This window comes from Squalius cephalus, assembly GCF_949319135.1.
Source record: "Squalius cephalus genome assembly, chromosome: 3".
NCBI lineage: Eukaryota > Metazoa > Chordata > Actinopteri > Cypriniformes > Leuciscidae > Squalius > Squalius cephalus.
In genome coordinates, this window is record NC_137124.1 from 25,025,697 (window position 1) to 25,051,203 (window position 25,507).

At 37.8% G+C, this 25,507-nt stretch overlaps 1 protein-coding gene across 2 annotated transcripts in view; it reads right to left on the minus strand.

Moving 5' to 3' along the window:
* The window catches only part of fto (FTO alpha-ketoglutarate dependent dioxygenase), a gene marked incomplete at its 3' end in the record, with an annotated part of 146,599 nt that overhangs the window by 44,920 nt on the left and 76,172 nt on the right, over positions 1 to 25,507 (minus strand). The window lies entirely within an intron of this gene.

The following is a 25,507-nucleotide window of genomic DNA, read 5'->3' on the forward strand; positions in this document are numbered from 1 at the left end:
ACGTGTGCAAAAACAAGTACAAAATTCATTTTGAACATACCAAAAGCCTTGTTTGTTACATGTTACAAATGTACATGTTAAGTCAGTGTCAGTGGCTCAGACACAATTGATAATGTAGTCAGAAGCACAAAAAAAAATCATACAGGATGACCATGTGATCATGTCTCTAATGCAAACCAAAGAGATCTTGAATTACCATGAAAGACAAATGATAGTTTAATTATAATTATAGATTATAATTTAATTATAATTATAATTAATATATATATATATATATATATATATATATATATATATATATATATATATATATATATATATATATATATATATATATATATATATATATATATATATATATATATATATATATACACACACATATATAATATATTAGGCACCGAAATGAACATTTTGGGCCGAAATCAATAATTCTGGATGCACATGGCCGACAACCGAAACCGAAAATGACAATTATTTTAAATTAGTGTTTTGTATAATTGTATTATTATTAGACTTTTTAATTAAATTCAATAATTTTACTTAATCTAAATGTAAAAAAAAAAAATACAAGGCAATAAAATAACCACTTTTGTTTAAAGTAAGTAACATGCAAAAATTGGACAGAAAATAGGCCTATATTAAAATAATATTAAATATTTTCATATCTATATATCAATATATTATTTTTCATTCAGTTCTGTGCAACAAATCAGATTTAACAGATGTTAAACAGATAATTTGACCAATTATCAAAATAATGTATAGTCCTACAAAGCTATTATTATCAGAGCATGTGAGCAGATAGCATGGAGTGGATCAGTGAACGAGAGGCTAACGCCATTTTACCAGCACAGCTATACCACACCATGTTACAGCACAGTACATTTACATTTACATTTACATTTATTCATTTAGCAGACGCTTTTATCCAAAGCGACTTACAAATGAGAACAATAGAAGCAGTTAAACTAGCAGTAGGACAACAAAATGCAAGTGCTATGACCCTTCTCAGTTTAATTCAACGCAATTTTTTTTTTTTTTTTTTTTTATGTTATAGAACAGAATAGAGTAGTAGAGAGAAAGTGTTAGTATTACTGGATCAAGTGCTGTCGAAAAAGAAGTGTCTTCAGCCGTTTCTTAAAAGTGGCTATGGACTCAGCCGCTCTGGTTGAGTTCGGCAGATACTAGACAACAGTAGAACTATTGCAAAACAGAAACAAGTCCAGAGAACTTGCGCAGTGAACACACAGAGCGGAACATTTTGAGCAGAGCACACAGTGCACACACGGACCGGAGAGCACAGCGCACACACGGCGGAACACTGAGCAGTTGCTTCGAAGCTGCTCGCAAAGTTACAAAACATGCTAGAAAAGAGTGAAACCTGATCGCTGAACATGGAGTGGCAGCGCGGAATATTTTCAGCCTTTTTCTCTTTCGGCCAAAAAATGCCATTTTCTAAGGCAATGAGTATGCCTGGAAACCGAACGGTGGGGCAGGTCCGCAGCTCATTGATGCCAGAGGGGAGCGGAGACTGTTGTGCATTGTTTACAGTGTCCGCGCAAGGCCACAGAGCGACAAATCACCAGCAGCTACAACAGTGGTGACCAGGGCAATGTGTAACAGCACACAGTTTATCGCAGTCTTCGCCAACAACGCATGAAATGGGCCCAAGATCATCGAGATTGAACCACAGATGATAGGAAGAAAGTGGCTTGGTCTGATGAATCAAGATTGCTGGGGTATCATGTAGACGGCCGAGCGTAGATACGACGATTACCAACAGAGGCTATGGCACCTGGATGCACTGTTGGGTGGACACAGGCCGGCGGTGGTGTTATGCTGTGGACGATGTTTTCTTGGGACACTTTAGGTCCCATTATCCCAATAGCACAATCCCTGACAGCTGTCAGGTATCTGAACGTGGTTGCGGACCAAGTGCACCAATTCATGGCAACACTTCCATGCATCATGCCACACTGCCAGAACCGTCAAGGAGTGGTTCGAGGAACATGGGGAATTTCTGTTAATGACTTGGCCTCCAAAATTCACCTGACATGAACCCAGTCAAACATTTGTGGTTTGACTTGGAAAAGTGGGTTTGCGCTACATCACCACCACCACCCCGCAATGGAGGACCTGCTTTTGACATTATGGTCCCAGATACCCTAGGAGACCTATCGCCACCTCATCGAATCAATGCCTTGCCAAGTGGCCACTGTTTTGCAGGCTAAAGGAGGTCCTACGGCAGGGGTGTCAAACTCAGTTCCTGGAGGGCCACTGTCCTGCAGAGTTTAGCTCCAACCAGCTCCAAAAACACCTGCCTGGAAGTTTCTAGTAATCCTGAAGACCTTGATTAGCTGATCAGGTGTGCTTAATTAGGGTTGGAGCTAAACTCTGCAGGGTTGTGGCCCTCCAGGAACTGAGTTTGACACCCCTGTCCTACAGGTTATTAGCTAGGTGGTCATAATCTAATATATTACTAATGTTAATAGTATTGAAATGATGTTATAGTAATGTTAAAACACTCACTGCTTTAAATTGAATAACTTTTGCAACTTTAATAAGGATTCATGTTTAGTTTAACAGTGAAGATTATGCAGTGTTACTTTACATTGGATTTGCCTACACTTTATTCAATTTCTGTACCTGAAAATTGTGAATTTTCACTGGTATCAAAAATGTTGGTATCATAACTGTCTGTTTTTGCAAAAACAGTTTAATGGCCAATAAAAACATCTATGGCTGGTAAATTTCACCGGCCATTGGCAGTTGTGGCAAACAGTTAAGTTTTAGGCCCTGTATATGCAGAAATCTTATATCATTTAATAATAACTGAATGTAATAATAAAATATAAACATTATAGGTGCACATTTTTTATTATTCTATAATTACATTTTTATTTTTATAAACACAAATTTTCAATATTTTTACACACATAAACAAACTGTACATACACATATATACGAAAATATTTAACCAACTGAAATTGAAAGGATCTAATAACTGTAAGTAATACTTATGAGAAAATAAGAACTAACATTATAACTATACACATTTCAACTATTATTATGTATATATCATATTTCAAATACCTAAAATGTAACTATATCAGTTTTTACATTCCAGTGGAGGAACAGTTTTCAATTTCTGTGAAAAAGTGTAAGCAAACACAGAGTTCTAAGAGAAGAAGTTTCCTGGGGTGGTTAACAGTAACTTCAGAGCAGTAGCATGGCTCGGGGTCACTGTTGTTCCATCTTCCACGTCTGTTAGCCTAGAATCATCCCCGACCCCTCCAGACAAGCACGCATACACACAAACGCTCAAGAACGCACGGCTACAGAGGCTTCCCTCCCATTAACAAGCCTTTCAAGACAGCTTTCCATCCCTGACTAAAAGCGATCAGCACGAGGCTTGGGCTGGCCTGCCTGCTCAAATCCAGTCATGGATATCAGCAGCTCTGTGCTCTCCGGCTGCTGGGGGCTAGGCTTTAACACTATCCAATGCTAAGCTATGATAGGGCGGGACTTCATCATAAGGGATTGTAAAGAGCTGTGACACATTCTTATCCACACCCTGTGCTCTGGCATGACAAAAGTTGGAATAAATAAATAAATAAATAACTCTACAAAATGTTCCTTTATGTTTAATAGATCATGGTGGAGCAACTTTGAGGAGCTTACCCTTCCTTCAGGACGTCAACTCCATGTTAGGACATCAAAGTTTACTTACTACTACTTCTTCAACAGATAAGAAACTTCAGAAATGATGCTGCTCTGATCAGAAGGTTGACAGTGGTTGTGGGCTTCTGTAGACGGGACACTAGAGTTGTTAGCATCGCAATTCGACTAGACTACAGATTTAGCTGTTCACACTGATGATACGTTTTGATCAGTCTGCTTAACAAGAAACATCTCCTGAGAATTCATGCATGTCACAGCAATGAAAAGCATAAGTAATCCACCAGAAGCACTGAAAAACACTGACGTGCCTTTTGTTGAGGCGGCATTTGTTTCTTCAATTGGCTGCTGGAAAAATGGCAAATAAAACATGGTTGAAAGCCAGCTGTGATCTCTTACAAAACATCTGATGTGGATGAAGGAAGAGTAACTGGAGATGGTGTATCTCAAACACAACTGGTTTGGGTTAGAAAGAAAAAAAACTACCAAGCAGGGAACACTGGGTAGCTTTGGCCCTTCAGAAACAACCAAGGACACCTTATGTTAGACAGAGAAAATTGACGGGTTTATCAGCTCAAAGAAACAGTGACAGGAAACAGATCCCCTAGCAAAGCTAACTTGAACACTATTGCTAAATTTGTTTTCAAGCCACAAAACTGGGAAGCAACTGGTGGGAATCGAGATGTGCGTTTCTCTTAAAGTGAAGTACATTCCCAAATAATTATTCAAACACAGTGTTAAAATAAATACACATAAATAGAAAATGGCTCTCATTAGTCAGTCTTTTTAATGACTCAAAAACATACAGCAGAACCAGCGTAGCCTGATTCACAAAATCAATGACACTTATGAGCAGTTTTTGATTTTTTATTACAGATTTCAAAAAGATTATGGTTGGAATTAGTCATTAAAAATTTAATATCCACCTTATTTTACAGGGCATAAGCTATTTCCTGTGAATGATCAAGACTTCCGATTCATTAGCCTCTATAGGTAAATAACTGTAGAAGAATGCATTAAATGACAACACTATTTGTGCTACAAACCAGTATTTATGATTACGATAACATTTAAAATAAAGATATATTTGAAAAATATGAAAAAAAGTTTGCATCATCAAGCATAACAGACTGTTTTTGTATAGCTAATATAGCTGAAAGCAGATTATACTGCACATTCAAGGGGAAAAAAAATGTCCATGCCCGCTCTTCTGTAAAATAAAAATAAGGTGCATATCTGAATTGAAAAGTAATTAACTAATTGGAATCGATACCCATCCCTCAACTAAAAATACAGTCGGTAAACAAATATCAGCATAGTGCTACAGTCAAATTTGTAACTATATAAATAAACTATTAAGCTAAATAGAAAGACCTGAAAATGACATTCTAATGGATTTAAATGTATTAACCATTCGACAAATATTTGGCAAACTGAAACTGTGAAGAAAATGTGTTTTGAAACCTATGGAGACTAACATAAGTGTTTTTAGAGTGGCACACACAAGAAAGCAAAGTGAGAGAGGGATGTGGGTTTGACAACGAGCCGGAAGCTACTGATGAAATTGGAGGATTACTGGAACCGGGGTCTTCTGGGACTAGGGTTTGAGATTGTTGGTGATGGACTAAATTCAATCGAGGAACAGGGTTGGGTAACATGAACTGGACAGAAATGAGCTCCAATACTGTAAGAGGGGTTTGGGGGTTTTATGGATTAATTCAGTGGAGGTTGCCTATTACTGTTTGAGTGTCAGTTGGACAGTTTGTCTTTCCTTTATCCTGTCATTTTGCAGTTTTGAATATTTGAGAAGAGAGGGTCTTCTCAATGGACTCTGACAGGATTATGGGGGGCTGTGCCACATTCTGGTCAAATAGCTCAGTGGCAAAGCTGAGAGCTATTAGGAGGTGATTAGGTAACCGGTGGCTGTTTACAAAGGTTGAGCCCAGGGTCTGAGCTGGATAACAAGCACTGGGATGGAATCTGCAGAGCCTGATCCGGCCGACTTGAAGGCTTCAGCTTGTATCCGCTAGCAACTGTCACTATGACCCCATCAGCCAGTCAACAGAGCAACTCCTTAAGATGCTGTAAACCAGAGAAACAGTAGTCTGGCAGAAGTGCCAAGGGTTATGCCAGGCAGAGGTTAGTATGCAGGCATCACAGGGTGTACGGGAGGAGGAGCAGGCCACGGTGACCCTGAACAGGAATGAGAGAAGCATGTGTTTCTTTGTGTGGGAGGGCGTCATTAAAACCCAAACTTCTGATCAGGGTCTTAATGAGGTCTATGTGCCTGTCCACCTATACAGAGCAAGAACAATTTCAAAGGATAGATGAGGAGGAGTAGGTCAGGGCTTCAGTTGGAGAGAAAGACGGAGAGATCGGGAGTGAGACGAGAGAAAGGGGAAGAGGCGCACTATCTGGCTTGGCACCTAATCAAAGGGATTAGGGTTTGAAGAAGCCAAGCCTACAGGTTATCCTTCAGGAAGCATACCAAGTAGTTATCAAAAACACCTCGGTTCAAAGCAGCTCAATTTTCCTATATTTCCCGTTTGGCCCAAGCCTCCAGGGTTTGTTTCTAGCTAATAAAGGGTGTCAGAGATGTTTGTACTTGCATGCTCTAGGAGACAAAGAGAGAGAGAGAGAGAGAGAGAGAGATTGAGAAAGAGAAGTGTGTTTAAATGTAGTTCATGTCTTTCCTCATTCTCACAGCACAATCAATCACCCTGAAGACAGTCAGGGAGAAACGTGAGATGCCTGTGTCTCTGACTAGGAGATTTAGCACAAAACAAGCAGTGCAGGTAGTCAGTCAAATCTATAAGCTGTGACTAACCTGTCACAGATAGTGTGCATGTACATTTAGGATACTGTATTTTTTCCAAAAATCAGATTCATTAGATATTTTGTATGCAATGTTAATCTCATCAATGAAATTACTGACAAAAAACATTTGCTAACAAAGGGTTTTGGGATTTTTATGATTGATTCAAATAATTGTTAAAAAGTTTGAAGTTATTTTATTTTTAAGAAATTAATACATTTATTCAGCAAGGATGCATTATATTGATTAAAAATTGACAAATATGTAAAGATTTCATATTTCATATTCATGCTTTTTTTAACTTTCTATTCATTTTCAGAAAAAATATGTATTGTACTGTACAAAAATGAACAGGTTTTACAAAAACATTAAGCAGCACTGTTTTCTTCAACTGTGATAATAATAAAAGTTGTTGAGCACCAAATCATTATATCACAATGATTTCTGAAGGATCATGTGACGCTGAAGACTGGAGTAATAACTGATGAAATTTAGATTTGTTATCATAGGAATAAATTATATTTAAATAAATTATATAAAAATATTATTTCACAATATTACAGTTTTTACTGTTTACTATTTTTGATCAAATAAAAGCATCCTTGGTGAATATAAATGTCTTCTTTCAAAAACAAACAAACAAACAAATAATCTTATCAAACTTTTGAACTATAGTGCATACAAAACATAAATGTAATATTACAAATTGCATCTGCACAAAATGATTTGCATGCAATTTTAACTCAAGCCAGAATGTGCATGCTGGTTTTATTTTGCACTGACTAAAATCAATAAATAGGATGCGACAAATTTAAAGCATATTTCACGTCAAAAAAGACAAAAAGTGTAACTAAACCGATGTAAAAATTGAACACTGCTTGCTGCCATGATGTCGAGCTGTAATAGCTCAGGGCATAATGTTTGGCACCAACACACGCACTGTCTTAAGCATATAAAAACCCATCCTTTGGGTTCTCCGATAGCTCCTTCAACAGTTTACGCTACCAAAATCTGAAGGATCCCGATTTACAGACGTACATTACTGGGGCCTAGACCTGCCAAAGCCGAGGTATGGCTTCAATAGAGCCATCCATCTGTCTGCTGTTAGTGCCATTACATCCAGATGGGCCTTTAATTGTATTTCTGTCCAAATTGCAAAATAGCTACTTGGAAAAGAAGCTAAAATAACATACAAACAACAGCAACTATGATAACAAGAAGAGCTGGAGTGGAATGGAAAAGAGATCAAAACCACGGCTTACAAATTTCACCGCCGCCCTTTGAAAGCAGATCCCCTAACATTACAGCAACGTATTGATTTACTCGGCAATTTGGTGTCTCTCTCTCCCCTCGCCAGAGCACCGACCTGAACCGCACAGGAGGTCCCACAAATAGCAGTCGTCTGATTTTTCCAAAACATAAAAGATTAATACCTTTATTCTTTACAGAGGGAGTAGGAGTGGAAAACAAGGCAGAAAAAAACAAGGAAAGTAATAATATAAGGGAGGTCAAATTGGTATTTGGAGAAAGTGAGTTAGTGAGCAAAATTAGATATCCAGACCCAGAGGTAACTTTAATAAGAGATAAGAAGAAAATGTCTGACTTTTGTGCACAGGATTGAAAACGTGATTTCGGAAAAGGAAGCCACCGCTCCTCTTGACTAACACAATCTCATCCAACAAAGAAGTCGTTGTACTTGAACAGGAAGTAATTTATTCAGTAGCTCATTCTAGCCATTAGAACATGAAGGACAGATTAGTTCTGGCACAAGAACAAACACTTTAAAGCGAGGCAATAAAATCAAGAACACCAAATCAATAGCATATTTAAAGTTTAAAAAGAAAGAGCCGAATAGATGCGGTCAAGATCGTCTTCTCACAGAAAACTAGAATAACCTTTAAAGGTCCACCAATAATTTGTATTGCTATCCTGTTCTGCAGTTAAAAACCTAATTCTTCCAATCTAACAACATGGATCCAATACACCTTTCTAGTAAAGAGCTTTAAGAGCCAAACATTTCATGCCAGAGAATAAAAATTACAGACTCACAGGATGGGCCAACAACACATGTGCTAAATATAGCGTTCGCTAACAAGACGCTTGGGTAAGAAAGGACAAAAAAAAAAAAAAAAAGTAATACCTGGTCCAATTCCCAGCTCCCATTAGGAAAGGTTACTCTTTTCCCTCCTACCTCACTACACTCTATTAAATACTTATTAAAAGGTGCAATAAATGGTGATACAAAGCGGTTATGAGCACCCCGGGCAAACATGTGTCTGAAAGTGCTGTTTATGAGATGAGTACAGACCGCAGCTTATCATCATGAGGAAGCTCACAACTGTGTAGCTAACAAAGCAGCTATTAATTTCAATTTAGCCTGATTCTTAATGTGTAAACAGCATTAGGGCACGCTAAACATAAACAGCCGCTAATAGGAGAAATACAGCTAAGAGACATATAGAGTATGAATTAAAAGCAGTCTCTATATGACATTGTGACAGTGCTTCACGGCGGGGCTTTGATGGCATGATTTAGTCTGTAATGAATACGAGCTTCAGAGCATATTCACTGATACATAAAACATATCCTTACTTACACCCCACCCCCCGAAACGCTTCTCATCCGATTTACCCAAGCAAGATAATATGTACATAAACATCTCAAACTCATTCAGATATTTTTGCAGGAGTGTGCGCTGCATATTTAAACTGATCTGTGGTGTATTTGCATCTGTGAGCATTTTGAAAAGGCTTGTCCATAATAAATGTGAGTCTTTTAAGCCATGTTTACCATTACACAATCTCCATCCTCTGACAATCAAACGCTGCTTACGCCACATTCCACAGGACATGAGGATCTGAATTATTCACTCCGCAATCACTAGCAATGATTCATACTCGCAAAGATAAAAATGCAAACGCATACACGCTCAAACGTGCACACATGATGCAGTACCAATATTAAAAAAATGAAGAACAGTTCGACTGACAGCTGAATTCTTTTGAACTCTGAAACTTGTGCTGTTTTTCTCTTCATGCTAATAATAGTTTTGTGTCCCTAATAAGATCATCCTATATATTACTTTATTTATAGGCATTCCACTTCACGTTTTTTCAAAAAACAAAAACAAAAAAACAATAGCAACAATAATAAAAACGCCATATGAAATGAAAATAACTGATTAAATAATTAATTTCATTTTTAAAAAGCAAATATATAAATGCATAAATAAATCAGACTAGGTTCCCAGGTGGCTCCAAGACAAGAACCTCTCTGTACAGTATGCATAATTCACAACTGAAGATATGCGTTTTAAATGCTGCTGAAATATAAATGCAGCATATGCTAATTTGACTGCTAGCTCTTTCACGCTCTTATTTGGGCAATTTGGGTGAAAAGAGGGAAAAAGAGAGGGAAAGATCACAAAATTTGAGGCAAGTTTTGAGGGTTCTTGGTGATGTTTGGAGCATGATTAGAAATAACAAGATTAAAACGTGGTTAATCTGTAATTTAGTTTGATTCAAACCTGAGGTTGCTTTCCTGCTTTTGACACCTTTGGACTTCAGTATGTTTGCAGCATCAAGGTGAGTCCTAGCGGCAGATGTTTACTACTGTAAATTGGTTATAAAAGATGCCAGATTCAGTGTTTTATTCATGTTTTTGTTGAGTTGGATTTACCACTAAAACACACGAAGAGAACAGCACATGTGTTTATCAATGTATTATAATATACATATGTATTATTAATATAATATAATACAAAATATAATATAATATAATATGTATATTATAATAAATATAATATACCAGTGGCGGCTGCTGGTCTTTCAAAGAGGGGAAGCTCATTTTCGGCCTACATCATAAAAATTGTCCATTTATTTATACGTAAATTCTGCCCTACGCTCCTTTTCAAGAAAATGCTCTGTGACCCTGTCGTACCAACTAGGCGTCATTTCCAGTGACTTGACCAGTGGCCTCTCAATGGCCAGCAGAGTTAGGTATAATTGTATAAATATAATAATATAATAAAGGTATAAATAATAATATAATAAAGTATAATAATATTACTACTAATAATATATATATATATATATATATATATATATATATATATATATATATATATATATATATATATATATATTTTTTTTTTTTTTTTTAATAAGTATTTTTTAATTATTACTAGGCTACTAATAAAATAAAAAATATAATAAGTAATAATATAATAAAGATATAAATGTATAATTGTGTGAAATGTATTATGAAAATTGGCAAGCAATTTCGACAAGCAAATACCAAGAAATAGGTTGCTGCAGTTTGTCTTTCGACTACACTTGCAAAATCCGCGATGGGACTGAGCTCGAATAGCTTCAGCGTCTTAGTGATGAGTTGTTCATGAACGATCCATTCATTGTGTCTGTCACGTGACAAATGAACGAAAGACTCGGAAGGTAAAGTAATTATTTATGTTCCCTGTGAATTATTTTTGCCATTATAATGATTTCTTAATTCAGAATATGATCAAGATTGCATAGGTGGATGTGTTCAGGGAATTTAAAAGTATTGCCAGTTAAAAGTATAACATTTAAAGCCCCTTAAATGAACGAAACGACTCGAAAAAAGATTTGTTTATTTTGATTAACGAGGTCGAAGAGAGTCAGTAAAATGATCCGAACTTCCCATCACTACTTTTTATTGTATGAAATAGCTGTCAATCAAAAGGAGATGCAGCCTTTCGACAGTCCCTCCAATCATCACGCAAAAGCCCGGAGTCCAAGCCAGCCCATTCCTCATTCACCCCCAGAGACGCTGAGTGTCCGTGGGCGGGACATAATCGCAGCATTTATCCAATGACCATGTAGTATCTAGTTTCGTAGCACTGAAAAAAACTGTTCAAAGCAGCCCCATTGAAGTCAATGGACGCTGGGCTTCAACAGGGAAATGCACTGTGACGCTACGGGAATGTTTGAGAAGGAAATCGAGTCAGCCGACCTGCTTTATGTAACTGATTCTGAATGAACTCGTCTTTGAGATGAACGTGTTCTAACGCATTTTTAGTCAATAAAATGTTAACACAATAGTACATATTTGACTATTAATTTTTTGACATTATAGGGGAAGCCGAGCTTCCCTTGCAGTCTTAAAGAAATCCCCACTGTAATATACATGTAATCGCAAGAGATGCAAGGGGTGCAAGCTGCTTTGCAAAGGTTATTTATTTACAAATATCTATGAGAAATGCATTACAATTTACTAAATGTGACCAGAAGCATGCAAAGATTATGCATCAAATGTTGCATCATCAATAGTGATTAAAGGTCCCATTGCATGGATTATTTTATTATTTTAGAATGTTTCCTGGGGTGCCCTTATCATTTTAGTATGTTTTTTAGATCAAAAGTTGTTACAATTTAGAAATAAAAGGCATATTTCCTAGCCTGATTTTAGCCTCTGATTTGAACACTCTGTTTGAAGAGGCGTGTCTGCTGTGAGACTTTGTGAGAGTGTAAACGCCCACTGCTGTGATTGGCAGACATGCTTGCATATGAAATATCTAGCATTACATGTGGAACTCTCTCGAAAACTTTTACTATTACAGCTATTATACGTGTTTACTATTACAGCTATCGGGATTAACGAATCGTGAGAAGATTTTTAAGTATTTAGATCTATTCCCATCACATAGGTTGCAGTGATGAGCATTGAGCAGATGAAAGTCTGTTGATCGCGTGAATGAAGACTGCACTCTCATTAATGCTTTAACCAATGCAAACATGAGGTAAGTACAGTAAGAGCTTCGTTGTGCAGTGTAACAGCGTCATTGATTTCATAACGAGTTTTGGCAAGTGTCCAGATAAACTCGCGCTGTGTGATTGACAGCTTGGGCGATTGGAAAGGGATTGTTCTTTGATCGCTTTCTGTATATATATTAATTACAGTTTAAGTAAGATTATTTTCATCCTACTAAGAGAAACGACTTGAAGTTGATCGTTTAGTCACTGGCTTGATTTACTAATGCATAAACAGTATTGAACGATTTTGAGAGAAAGATTATCTGTCTGAACTTGAACAATTACACATAAGAAATTCACATAACCCACTGGTTCTTCCGAGGCTCGGAAGAGGGAACTAAAAAAATACTTTTGTGTTCATTTGTACATCCAAACACTGAGCAACTGCCATGCTTCGCTTGTTTGCAAGCCATGATGTCTCTCGAGGAAAAACCAATATCACGCTCGCGTATATTCTCATATTCTCATGGGCGGGCCAAAATCTTTTTGCGGGCAAAGAAGAGAAAGGGGAGGTAACCTTTCCCCTTATGACGACATAAAGGGAAGATTTCTAGATTCGCCCTTCTGAGCTTTCATTTTCTCAAAAATACCCAGGGCTTGGTTTACACCCATCAAAACGTCTAGCCACTGGGGGACCATAGGCAGGCTAGGGAAACTCATATTAAGGTTAAAAAACCTCATAAAGTGAATTTTTCATGCAATGGGACCTTTAACTTTTGTGATTTTGGGTGGCTCACATTCACACCAACAATAAATTGTACCACAGTTCATACAAAAATAGACCACCACCTCAGGTTAAGATGAACACTTCCAACGCATGATGTGGGGTCAGCCATATCCAGGCCGTATCCAGACCAGATGGAGGACCTGCACCTAGACACGACCACAACGTATCCCTGAAGTGTCAGCAGAGATTGTCAACTAGACGCTTCCCTGTGAAGGCCGACACAACAGCCATCGGCACTGATCCTCAACAAACTCGTCTCCATACCGGCGTGACTCTGAACTGGAACGGGATAATATTCTGATTGTTCCAAACCAATCTGACTTCTGACCTGAAATGCTGCCTGAATCATAATCATACACTGTTCGTTCATTGGCCAGAGGAAAACTGGCCCCCGACTGAGCCTGGGTTCTCCCAAGGTTTTTTTCTCCATTCTGCCACCTGATGGAGTTTTGGTTCCTTGCCATTGTCGCCTTTTTCCACCTTTGTTGCCATTGGCTTGGCTTGCAAGGTTGGGGACATTAAATTTAACATTTAATTTAATATTCAACAATAATATTGATCTGCCTGCATTGACACTATTATACAAGAACTGAACTGAGCTGGACGATGACATCACGCTATTTTCTTCTGGAAACAAACTTTTTTGCATTATTATCCTGTTATCTCTGTAAAGCTGCTTTGAAACGATCTGTATTGTAAAAAGCGCTATATAAATAAATGTGACTTGACTTGACTTCCACACCAACTAAACAAACTAAACTATGGTGACAAATGGACTCTGGTTCGCTCCAAAAGCTCTAGTGTGAAAGCACCCAAGAGACACCAACAGAGATTTGTTACAGTTTACATAATTTTTTATTGTTGGCCAGCAGATTTTTGATCAGCATACTGATTGCAGAATGTTTAAATAAAATAGGACAGCCATATGGTCTTTATTCTAAAACGGGATAAGTATATAACCTGAGAAGAGCGATGAAAGAGAGAGAGGAGAGTGGGAGTTGTTTATAAAAGAATGAGAAGTGCATTTATCTATAGTGCGTGTCTAAGTTGATTGACTTCACTGGAGTGAAATCCCAGCAGTGACTCCTAACAGAGACAACCTGCAGTGCTGCCAACCTGCTCTTCCTCTCTCTCTCTCTTTAAGTATCTCCCAGATGACTGGCCAATCACCAACATATGGCAGAAACCAAACCTTCATACCTCCTAATGATGCACTCAAACACCTACACGCACACAAAAATCATAGTTAAAGATGATCCCTGTCCATCCAGTGTGTGGTGTAAGTCAGTGAAGTTAGTGTAATAGTGTGTGACCTCTATGAGTCTGCATGGTGCATGAGAAATTGACAGAGTGCTAAGTGTGGCACTCACTAGCTGGCCTGCTCTAATTAAGGAGGAACAGCATGCCACAGTCTGATGCTCCAAATGGCACCATATGTTTTCCCAGACTAACCGGCCGAATAAATGCCATTTAGCACACGGGATCTACAGCACTGAGTCTGACACACAGACTCTAAGTGTCTTATAAAAGCACAGAGACCCTCCTCACATCAGCCTCAGCTGCCTGCAATTTAAATCAGCCCTGATTACAATGCAATAGAAACACTCCTTCGTGTACCGATTAACCATTTACAAACCTGCAGTTTTTTTTAGGAGAGAAAAGAGAGAGAGTATAATGTAAAATGAGAGAGGAACAAAGAAGAACCGCAAAAGAGAAGTACTACAGAAAAGAGGGGTCTCTCTCCGGCGTGGGTAAAATAATTATAATGCTACAGGTGAGGTACAATTCATATTTCTTTATGAAATAACTTACAAAGTAATTTGAAAACTTTCTGTGTTACATTATTTCAAAAACAGCGTGAGTGAATCACTGCACGCTCTCTCTCTTTCCCTCTCAAAATGGCTTCACATCACCACATCGCGTCTGCAAGCGAGCTGCAAGCTGCACAGTTGACACAGGAATTGTCACTTGCACAATAGAGGCAGTGTCGCATCGTCACTAAAGTTTATAATTTAATATAACTATAAGTCTTGGAAGTGTTTAAACCTCAACACTCACGCGCTATCCTAGAGACGGACTAAGTACACTAAAAGCGCACGCACAAAAGGCCACCTCACAAACAGCTTGCAAGTACCAAATTGCGCTTAAATGGTCAAATACACGCAAATGTATGTACAAAATTACCATCTTGAAGAGTATGCACGTAAAAGACCAGTTTTGTGAACAGTTGAGAAAGTATATTGATAAAGTATATTGTAACCGTGCAGCTCTTAAAGTGACAGCAGCCTAATAATCCTGCTACTGTCTCTGATTTTTTCTTTGTCTATTGTTGTATGATTAACATTAATGACACTCACTGCTCTTGAATGACTTACTTTTGTAACCTTAATTGTAAGGATTAATCTGTATTTAATTTATTCAGGGAAGACCATCCAGTAGTATTTCGCATTTGATTCCTTAAATTTCTTTAGTAGGTATTTCTTACCTCAATACTACTGTTAGATCTACCTGAATTTTTCTTTCTTTTTTTGTATCTTTATTTGTATCTTTATTGTGTGTAAGCTATTTTGCAACAATTGCCCCATTGTAAAAACAAAAATGCACTGCATGATCAAACATTTAGCTGAGATAATTATATATTTTTTGAAAAAGGTCTAAAAAGGTGCCTAAGGGGGGATTCCCGCCATTTTCAAAAATGAAAATCAGTGCCTGAATAAATGTCTGTAAAAATCCTGATTGGAGCATCCCTATAAATAATTCTACATGATAAAAAGACAGCTTCAAATAGGTATCGGTGATCGTATCAGCAGATACTGCTTCCTATGATCGACAATCGGCTGCAAAAATCCTTATCGGGGCACCCTCAAAAACGAGGGAACAAATTACTAAATTGTGGCTACACCTACAATATATATATGGTATATGTTTTTGTCCGAATGTCATGTACAATGCTCCGTAGTAATGACCAAAATAAAATCGAAATATTAATATACTTCTGGAGACTCCGCAACAGGAAAGTATTTTAGTGTTTCAGATCCAGCTTAAGACACTGACTGGCTATTGAAGAAAAAAAAAAAAAAAAAAAAGAGTCCACTAACTAACCCACTGTAGGCAGGGTACAGAATCACCACAACTGCTGATACAACAGAAACAATGCATACATCAAACTACAGAGCTGCTGAGAAGGGCATACAGTAGCTTTGTTTCTGTTAAAATGATTCAGTGAAATGACTACAGCTGGTGCCAGCAATTAAAAGCCTGGAAACAAGCTGAAGCACAGATATTTACTGACTACTACAAAGCACATACACACACAAAAATAAAGACCCTCTGGCCAAATCTGTCCTCACTAAACCTTGACATTTTAATCAAGCTCCAAGAGCGCATAATGAGGAACCGCTTAGACTTCATTATTAGATACTGCATGTTTCTAATTAGAGCTACCACAGTCTTTTATTGCACAGCCTGCACACTACACTCATCAGAGACAGGTAGTGAACAGCACAGACTATGAGGAGAGAAGTATACACTAAAACAATTACAATGGTTAAGGGTACATGCACTCAAATATTATGCGATTGCATTTAGGCTTTAAAATCAGAAATTTTGTTCATTTGTGCACATTATAATGAACAATGTGCAAGAATCACTTCTGTTGGACACAGAGCTTATTTTCTGCAATAATCCAAACGACAAAGGAAAAATCCTATCGAGGGAACCAGGGAGATGCGTGTCCTGGCATGATGTGACAAGAATCTAGTGTGATCTAGAGCAAGTAATTTGTTTGTTACACAACAAAAAACTGTATTACAATGTACTGTAGCATAATTACAGTCAATCAGAAGATATATTAAGTTATGTGGATCCAGAATTTGGATCAATAATATTTCTTGGGGGGTTGGGCCAGCCTTGTGCAAGCCTTGACAAGAAATAGAAACTAAAGCGTTGACAAAATGTCCTGTTGCTTGTCGTGGTCATGGCTGGTTTTTAATCGCCGGTCACTTCATCAAAGTACACCTCATTAGGACACAACAAGCAACATTTGAGTTTTGAACCATTAGTATCACATCTCAATCAGACGGATACTCAAACATACCATACTACAAATTCTCCAACAACTACAGTATACATCCTTCATTATCAGACATAGAGACATATCAGACAAGAGCCCCAGACAAGAGGACAAACTTGCATATACAGTACATAAAGTAATCAGATTCTCCAAACTAACACTGAAGTCAGATTGTTTAGTCTTCTATAACATAGAACGTCCACAATCTGCTAGTCTTATTCCCTCAGCAAAGCAAATTAAATTCATCATTTTGCTTTCAGAGTTAACATCTTGATCTAAACGAATGCATCCATAAGGATGGAAGGAGCGTTTCTAATGCACAGAGCCTGATGTGTTTATTTATCAGATATCTTTTAGTGGACCTGCTAGTGCAGTTTAGAGCCTCATAAATGTCAGATAAGCCACCGACTGTGGCCTGAGAGAGATGTGTGCGTTTCAATGGCCTCTCAGAGCTCGTGGGGTCGTTTAAACAGCAGCAAGCAGCAGGAATTCGGTTCCTCTGTGTCAAACAGCATTCTGAATAGTTGCACCTCGGGCGAAATACATCGCATTGTGATTTCATGAGCGAAAAAAAAAAGGCAGCCCTCCGTCAGAAAGGAGAGTGGAGGAAACAAAAATGACTCGCAGCGGATATCTCAAAGCAATGAGAAAGAGAGAAGAAAGTTGAAAGTGAATCCTCCTCTTCCCACAGGCAGTTAAGTGGGTACCTTGAGGCTGAAGGCCCCCAGCAGTTGGTTGATAATATGACCTCTGAGCTAGCAGACTCGCAGGCAGACCAGAGGCTGTGTAAACTAGCACTGGAGAGCCTCAGGATGGAGCGAAGCTGAAGAAAAAAGGTACTGTATAGGACAGAAGCAGATACAGGAAATGACAGAAAACAGCATGCACTTCTTATGAGACATTATTATACTGTGCACGTGATAAAGAATTCAAGTAGCTGCAACGAGGAACCAGATCAAACTAGAGGGTCAAACTGAACTTATTAAATAAATATTGATGGTTGTGGCTGTCTATTCACACAGTGAATCATTTCAACTACTTTGCTTGGTACCCGAGACAGCAGAAAGGGGTATAGATGTGATGCTGTCATCCATAAAGTTTTCATTGTTTAAATACAGCAAACCCTACCAAAAGCAATTTGATTGGTGAACAGAATCCAGAAAAAAAACATTGTCCCCCTCAAAAGGATAATTATACAAATTTAAGTAACAAACATTTCCATCTGTTTCTTCACCTTTGGTCTTTTTTATGTTTCAGGGGTTGACATTTATTAAAATGAATTAATTTCAACAATTATCTTTTTTTTGTATATGATGGTCACATTCTTGAATTGCAACTTTGTACTTTAAACATTTATTTTTGCTACTTTTCAAATGCTTTTTATTTAAAGATTACATTTATTGTCATATTTTCCTAGACCCAGCCTGTTCATCTTCAAATTTGAAAACATATATATTTCATATACATGAAAATGTGCAATTATTAACATAAAGCTAAAAAAGGCAAATATAATTTGCATTTACATTAATTCATTTGGCAGATGCTTTTATTTAATATGACTGCCTTCAATGTAGAAATTATATCAGTTCATGCACTCCCTGGGAATCAAACCCACATCCATAATATTGCTAACATCAACTGTTTGAACTACAGGAGTGTATGTAATATAATTTTGTCAAATTATGGGGATTAAAAGTGTCAAAATTGTGTGCATTTTGGATACAACTAAATCACATTTTCACAATTTGTGCATAATTTGAAAAATGCTATACAATTAGACATTTAAATATTTTAGGTTGTGGTGGTGAAAGTGAGAAATGGTCTGTGGTAATCAAGTTGAAAATAACTATTAATTCAAGCTTACACGGTACCTTCCGTCAAACATACCCAAAAGCTTTAGTCAAGCTCACTCAAGCCACAGCACTATTATTAGCTTGCTCTGATTTAATCGTCTATTGTCAGCCTCATTCCCATATCCAGGCCATCCGATGTATCTCACTTAATTTGAAATCTCTTTGTAAAAAGCTTGGCTGTGGATTAGCTCTCTGTTTTTATTTCAAAGTCCTGTATAAGCTGTGCTCCCTCACGGGCCGGTTCCTTTCATCCTCAGAAAAGTTCACACACAATTTGCTTCGAGTAAAACACGGACAAACACCTCGGAGAAAGCAGCGAGAGCTGTGCTAGTACACTAATTACAAAAAATATCTGCACTAATCCCACCCTGATAAAACACTCATTACCAACCAAAGACACTTATCAACGGCGGATTGATGACCCATTTCCGAAAGTGTCTTTATAGGAAGCAGAGGAAAGGCAGTGTATCACTCTATCCTACATCTGTACCAGAGCTTTTCATTTGTCTAAGAGCGACGGATGTTGAGAGGTAATTAACAGCTGCTGGACTAGGCTAATAGAATTCTCTGGAAACTGTAAGTTGGTGGTGAGGGAGAGGGAGATGGCAGGTCATGCCTGTATTAATTACAATGCTTCAGGATAGACTGAAGCTGTGAAAATCCTTTTAAGGACATCAGAAAGGTGAACTTATTTTTACCTGTCAAACACAAATGCACGTGTACACAGCCACTAGTGATGAATTAATAGTGCACCATGTATAAATGTTTTATACAAAACATAAACAAACAGAACGCTTGACATGATTAAACTGGAATAAACTCACATGAGATTAAGACTTCAGTTCTTTATAAGGCTGGTCCCCCCTTATGACCGCCCCGTTTAGGTCACCAGATGAGTAGGCTACTATCCACTATCTGCAATTTGTCCTCTTTTGAACTCTGATATGTCTCACATAATGCTGTGTGGATTGCAATATTTTATGTTCAGCTGTGTAGCATGAAACCTCCAACACTATATTGGCCAGTGTTTCAGTTTCATTGGGCATAGGGCAAGTCTACAATTGCGAAAACTTTTGCATCCGCACTGATCTCATTGGTTGTTAAGGTGGGTAAATTATGGGATCAATATCCCGTCAAAAGTATTGCAGACATGGATAAAAAAAATAAGCGTGTAACCAAAAAATAACAAGCATGTATAAAAACTTTAAACGCATTAAAAATGATATTGCACAAAAGTTAAACTTAAGTTCATGTTTTCTTAAAAATAATGTTTTCCTTGGTTTTATTACTCTGCACTTTGTGCTCGCTTACATTTTCTGCTCATATTTTACTCTTTTGTACGCTTGTGCGGATTTTCTCTTTGCTCTTCTTTCCAAGTCCGAGTTTCATGTAAATTAGGGCGGGCTTAAGCGTCACCATTGGTCCACTAGTTCTAGACTGACAGCTCCTCCTCTAGCCAATCAATCGAAGAGTGGAGTTGACGTCACTCCAGTGCGACTCATGACTACTGATGGATGCTTTGCTCACTCATACAGGTGAAGATAACCGTCAGCTCAGCTGGCAAAAATCTTTCCGTTGCAGGACACCGTTAAACTGTATGTGTGACCTGTCACCGGTATATACATCTATCTGGCGCTCAGTTATTCTTAAATTCGTCATCCTTATGACAACCTGTCACAGTTGAGCCTGTCTGATGATCCATCATATTCACCTTCAATGCCCTTACTTCTGGACCTGGCATCGCGAGCGTCGATCTTCTCTGAGCGACACAACAGTGTTTCATCAAAGAATTCCCGATTTGAACGAGAAATTTGAACGAATGACTCATTCCTAAAGACAGTAACTTGCCATCAACTATTAGCCGTTTTACTTTCATATTTACTCTATAACAAGGATGGGCAATGTCGGTCCTGTGTGCAGAGTTTAGCTCCTCCAATCCTAATCAAGTACACCTGAACCAGAAAATGATTGAGTTGATGCTAAACTCGCCAGAACAGAGGCACTCCAGAAACGACGTCACCTATCCCTGATCTTTTAAATAATTTTCATGTTGCTGTATTCAAAATTGAAGATATATTTAAAATATTAATCCTAAAGTAATATGCAATTATGTAGCTATGTAAATAAACACAATAAATCACTGCATAGCCTATCAAATCCACCTGTTTTCTTGTAACTACCTCCTCTAATACTGTCATTTTCTTTAATCTTTTGTCAAATATGGCAGTCAATGCAGAAATGGTACATTCAGTCTTAGAATTAATTTACCAGGTTACCTATATGATCGTTTAACAACAACTATTAAGAAAATATTTGTCAACTCCACTCTTTGATTGATTGTCTAGAGGAGGAGCTGTCAATCTAGAACTAGTGGACAAATGCTGAACTGGTGAATGGTCATTAAGCCCGCCCTAATTTACATTAAACTCGAACTGCAACATTTGGAAAAGCAAGCGCAGAACGTGGAAAGAAGAGCAAAGAGAAAAACAGCACAAGCGTACAAAAGAGTAAAATATGAGCAGAAAATGTAAGAGCACAAAGTGCAGAGTAACAATATATTTTTTTAAGAAAACATGAACAAAGTTTAACTTTTGTGTAATATCATTTTTAATGTGTTTAAAGTTTTTATTTATGCTTGTTATTTTTTTATTCACGCTTATATTTTGATCCGTGACCATGTTGTTTGCTATTCTGATCATTTTGCTTTACTTTTTCCAGTTTGTGCAATATATTTTTACAAGTATTTTAAAATTTAAATTAAATAAAAGTAATATTTAATATTTTTGACAGGATATTGATCCCATAGTAAATACCACAAAAAGGAAACTGAAAATAAAAAAAAAATTATATTGTGCATAAAGAAAATCTGATCTAATAGTTTTGACCTAATAGTAAGTCTAATAGTTTTTTTTTTTTTTTTTAATTAATTAATAATTAATGATGAATCTCACCAGTTTATTTTGAATTTTTTTCTTAATTATCCTAAAATTTGGGCTTGATTTTTCTTTTTGTATATGAACGCTCTTCTTGTAAACATTGTACCATACTTCAATTGTTAAATTTTGCTACTTTTTTTGGTTACATTTAAACACATGCACAATCACAAGCAATTGCTTTGATAGAGTGATTTAGTGCATACCAACATTTGGTAATTCAAAACGAGAAGTAGCCACACACAGACAGCAGCTGATGGCAGTAGGTAAGGTTGAAAGGTCTGCTCCACCTGCCTGCTGTATCCCTGTCTAAGTTTGGTAATGAACACAGACAGCTTGGGGACAGTCTTGTGTTAAGTGTGTGTGTGTGTGTTTAGGGGTCTGACAGGTCCGCTCTGATGTCCCTCTCTCTCTCTGACAGGGCTGACCCGCAGTAATTTCTCCACTGACAGCAGCAGCTGTAGCCGTAACGCATAGACAGATGAAATTTTCATAACTATCTCCTCACAGTCACATCTTCACCTTCAGGATCATTTATAACCCGCCACTCGCCAGCCAGACACAATATGCTTGCCATGAAGCGGACTGCTCCAGCAGTGTAGGAAATAATTAACAGTGCAAGGGCAAAAGGAGTGAGTGTGTGTGTGTCTGTGGAGAGGGAGATTAAGGAGAGCTAACACTATCATTAACGTACATGTCACTTCAGTACAGTCAAAGATATGAAGTACTAATTATTACATACACACACACACACACACACAGAATAAAGCCTATACCCCCCGCCACCTCTTGAATTTTTTGGCCCCCATATAGAAAGAGTGAGAAAGCTTGTGTGTTGGAGAAAAAGAGAAATGGTTTTATATGAGCACATTAGCATGCACATAAGCTAATGTTTTTTATGCACTGTGACAGTGTGAGCACATGCACCACACTGCCATGACTCAATATCATAATTGAGAGATTAATATTCTCTAATCTTAGACCATGCAAGCACATCTGTAGAACAGTCACATAACACCTACACTGGGGAAGTTTTCAGATTCAATCACCTCCATCTTAAAGGGTAGTCATGCTCCAAAAAGCAACATAAAAGCATCTTAAAAATTGTCCTTAATAATGTGAGCATATGCAAATGTTTGCAACAAAAAAAGCAATTTTTTGTTAAAAAAAAAAGATTTAACAGCTACAGCAGTGGGTAAAAATATACTACCATTCAAAAGTTTGCTGTCAGTAAAATGTTTTTAATGTTTTGAAAGAAGTCTCTTATGCTCATCAAGGCTGCATTTATATTTAAAATAAATAAATTCTGCATTTATTATCACATTTACATTGTGAAATATTATAACAAATTATTTAACAAAAAATGTATTGTAAAGTTTTATATTGTAATAAATAAAAAAATGTAGTTTATTCCTGACTTTTGATTTTTAATTTAATGCATTCTTGCTGAATAGTCTTACTGGCACCATACTTTTTGAATAGTAGCATAGGTGAATAGCGACTTAATGAGATGACTTATGAGATGACTATGAAGACCACTAAAATTGCATACAAGTCATATTCATCTTGTATTTTGTTTTGTTTTTTGTCATTTATGGAGGTTGTCAACCCCTATCCACTATTCACTTTCACTGTAAGAACATACTGCCAAACATTTCGCCAAACAAACTGTTTTCGATTCCGAAAGAAAGACACTGGTATGGATTTTATACGAATTACAAATGTATACAAAGTAATACAAATTACATGAGTGTGAGTAAATAATGAAAGAATTTTAATTATTTTTGGGTGAACTCTCACCTTTAGGCCTATCATTGTCCCTATTCTAAAATAGCCAATCCAAAAAAAACAAAAAAAAGCCCTTCACTGCAATCATTCTAAAAGTTTAGCAGTTGTCACTGTGAAGAGTGATTGAGTGATTTTAGTGCGTCAAAGTGTTTCAGTAGCCATTAAAACTGCATTCCCACCCAGCAAAGCTCCACATTCTTGCTCACATATTCTCACTCCATTCGTTTGCTTTAGTTTGGGCTGTTTTTGGCTTTTTCTACAATGCAGTAATGTTGCACCGCTCTGGTTAGCCTCACACGTTTCTCTGTCTCTCTTTCCATATAAAATCAATGTTTAATAGCAGAGTGCACAACTGTTTGCCGGGGCCCCAAATTTCTGCGGTGCTCATAATTGCATCAAGCACGGCAAACCGTTTACCATCGCTGCAAAAAGCATAATTATGCGATGCTGTTTTATTAAGCCAAGTGAGCAATTAAAACGAAAAGCAATTTCTCTTTTTTAATGGCGTTCTCCCCTCTCATTTGGATGCATCCGAGAAATGTTAGTTTTACACGGGGAGGCAACTTGCTGAATCATGTCCTCTGGTATACTGTTGTTTCGAGTTTGGTCACATAATGAAGCCTTCCATGTGCCGAGAAACAGGCCTCATCCTCCCAGCTATTAGGATGCCACATGTGTTCACCAGTGTGCATGTGTACATTTGGGTGTAATCCCTTGTACTTGTTTGCATTTGTTCACCGCAAACATATGAGCAAAGAAACAAATAAGACTTACTTTTCCTTCCCACAAACAAATATAATAAGAACGACATTCCAGTGTGTACTGGCGTCCCCCCAAATCCAAGTGGTTCGCAGAGTGGGTCGTTGCATGTACTCTCCAATCCTGACAACCGCAGGCATCTGAGAGAGGGCATACAAGCGGGACGGCAGCCGTGGAGGGTATGTCACGCATAGCTTTATGATTGCTAAACAGCGGTTTAGGCGTATCGGAGTAATTTCTCAAACTCTCAGACACTCGTTCTACTGGTAATCACACATCGCATGCACGTCGCAAGGGAGGGACCACACATGTTTGTTTCGATAAAGACAGACAAATTAGATGACAGCTTTTAAGCCCAACCATCAGTTTCACACTAATTACAGCCCTGCCGATGATGAAAGAAACACACCCAGACGCACACAAATAAATTTGTTACCTCTCCGAGCGTTGAGAGTAAACGCTCAAGTAGGAGAATGTGTGTGTGTGTGTGTGTATATGTTTACTGAGAGCAAGTCCAGGTGTTTGCCCGTGAGCACTAGAGCCTTCGGTTAAACACGTAAGAAGCTCTAGACAGCAATCCTAAAACACCCATCACAGGCCCTAAGAAAAACCACACTGCACCATCATTCGGCTCATTACGGTTGTGTGTGTGTGTGTGTGTGGGAAAGCATGTGTTACCCGTGTATTGTTATGGCTTTTTCATTAACCTGTCTTACTTACTGCCAGACAAACACACACACACAAACACGGTTCTGTTAATTAAACAGATGAGTCTGCAAGAGCAAACGGCATCAAACCCTCAAGCGTAACTGTGTGTGTGCATGATATCTCCATCCTTACAAACTGTAAAGGTCTCCCCAGCATCAGAGCTGTCATGTGCATGGTGAGCCTGTCCGTTCTCATTGAAGATAGACGTTAACGGTCTCTTTCCCTCCACTCGGGGACAGCAGCTCTATTGTTTGTCCCCTGTCAGACCCTGGTGGGAGGGACACAGTCACTGCTGGGACAAAAGATACGCCGCACGATTGACAGCTATGGAGACACCCCGTTCCTCATGAGACGACAACCGGTGAAGTGAATTTGTGTG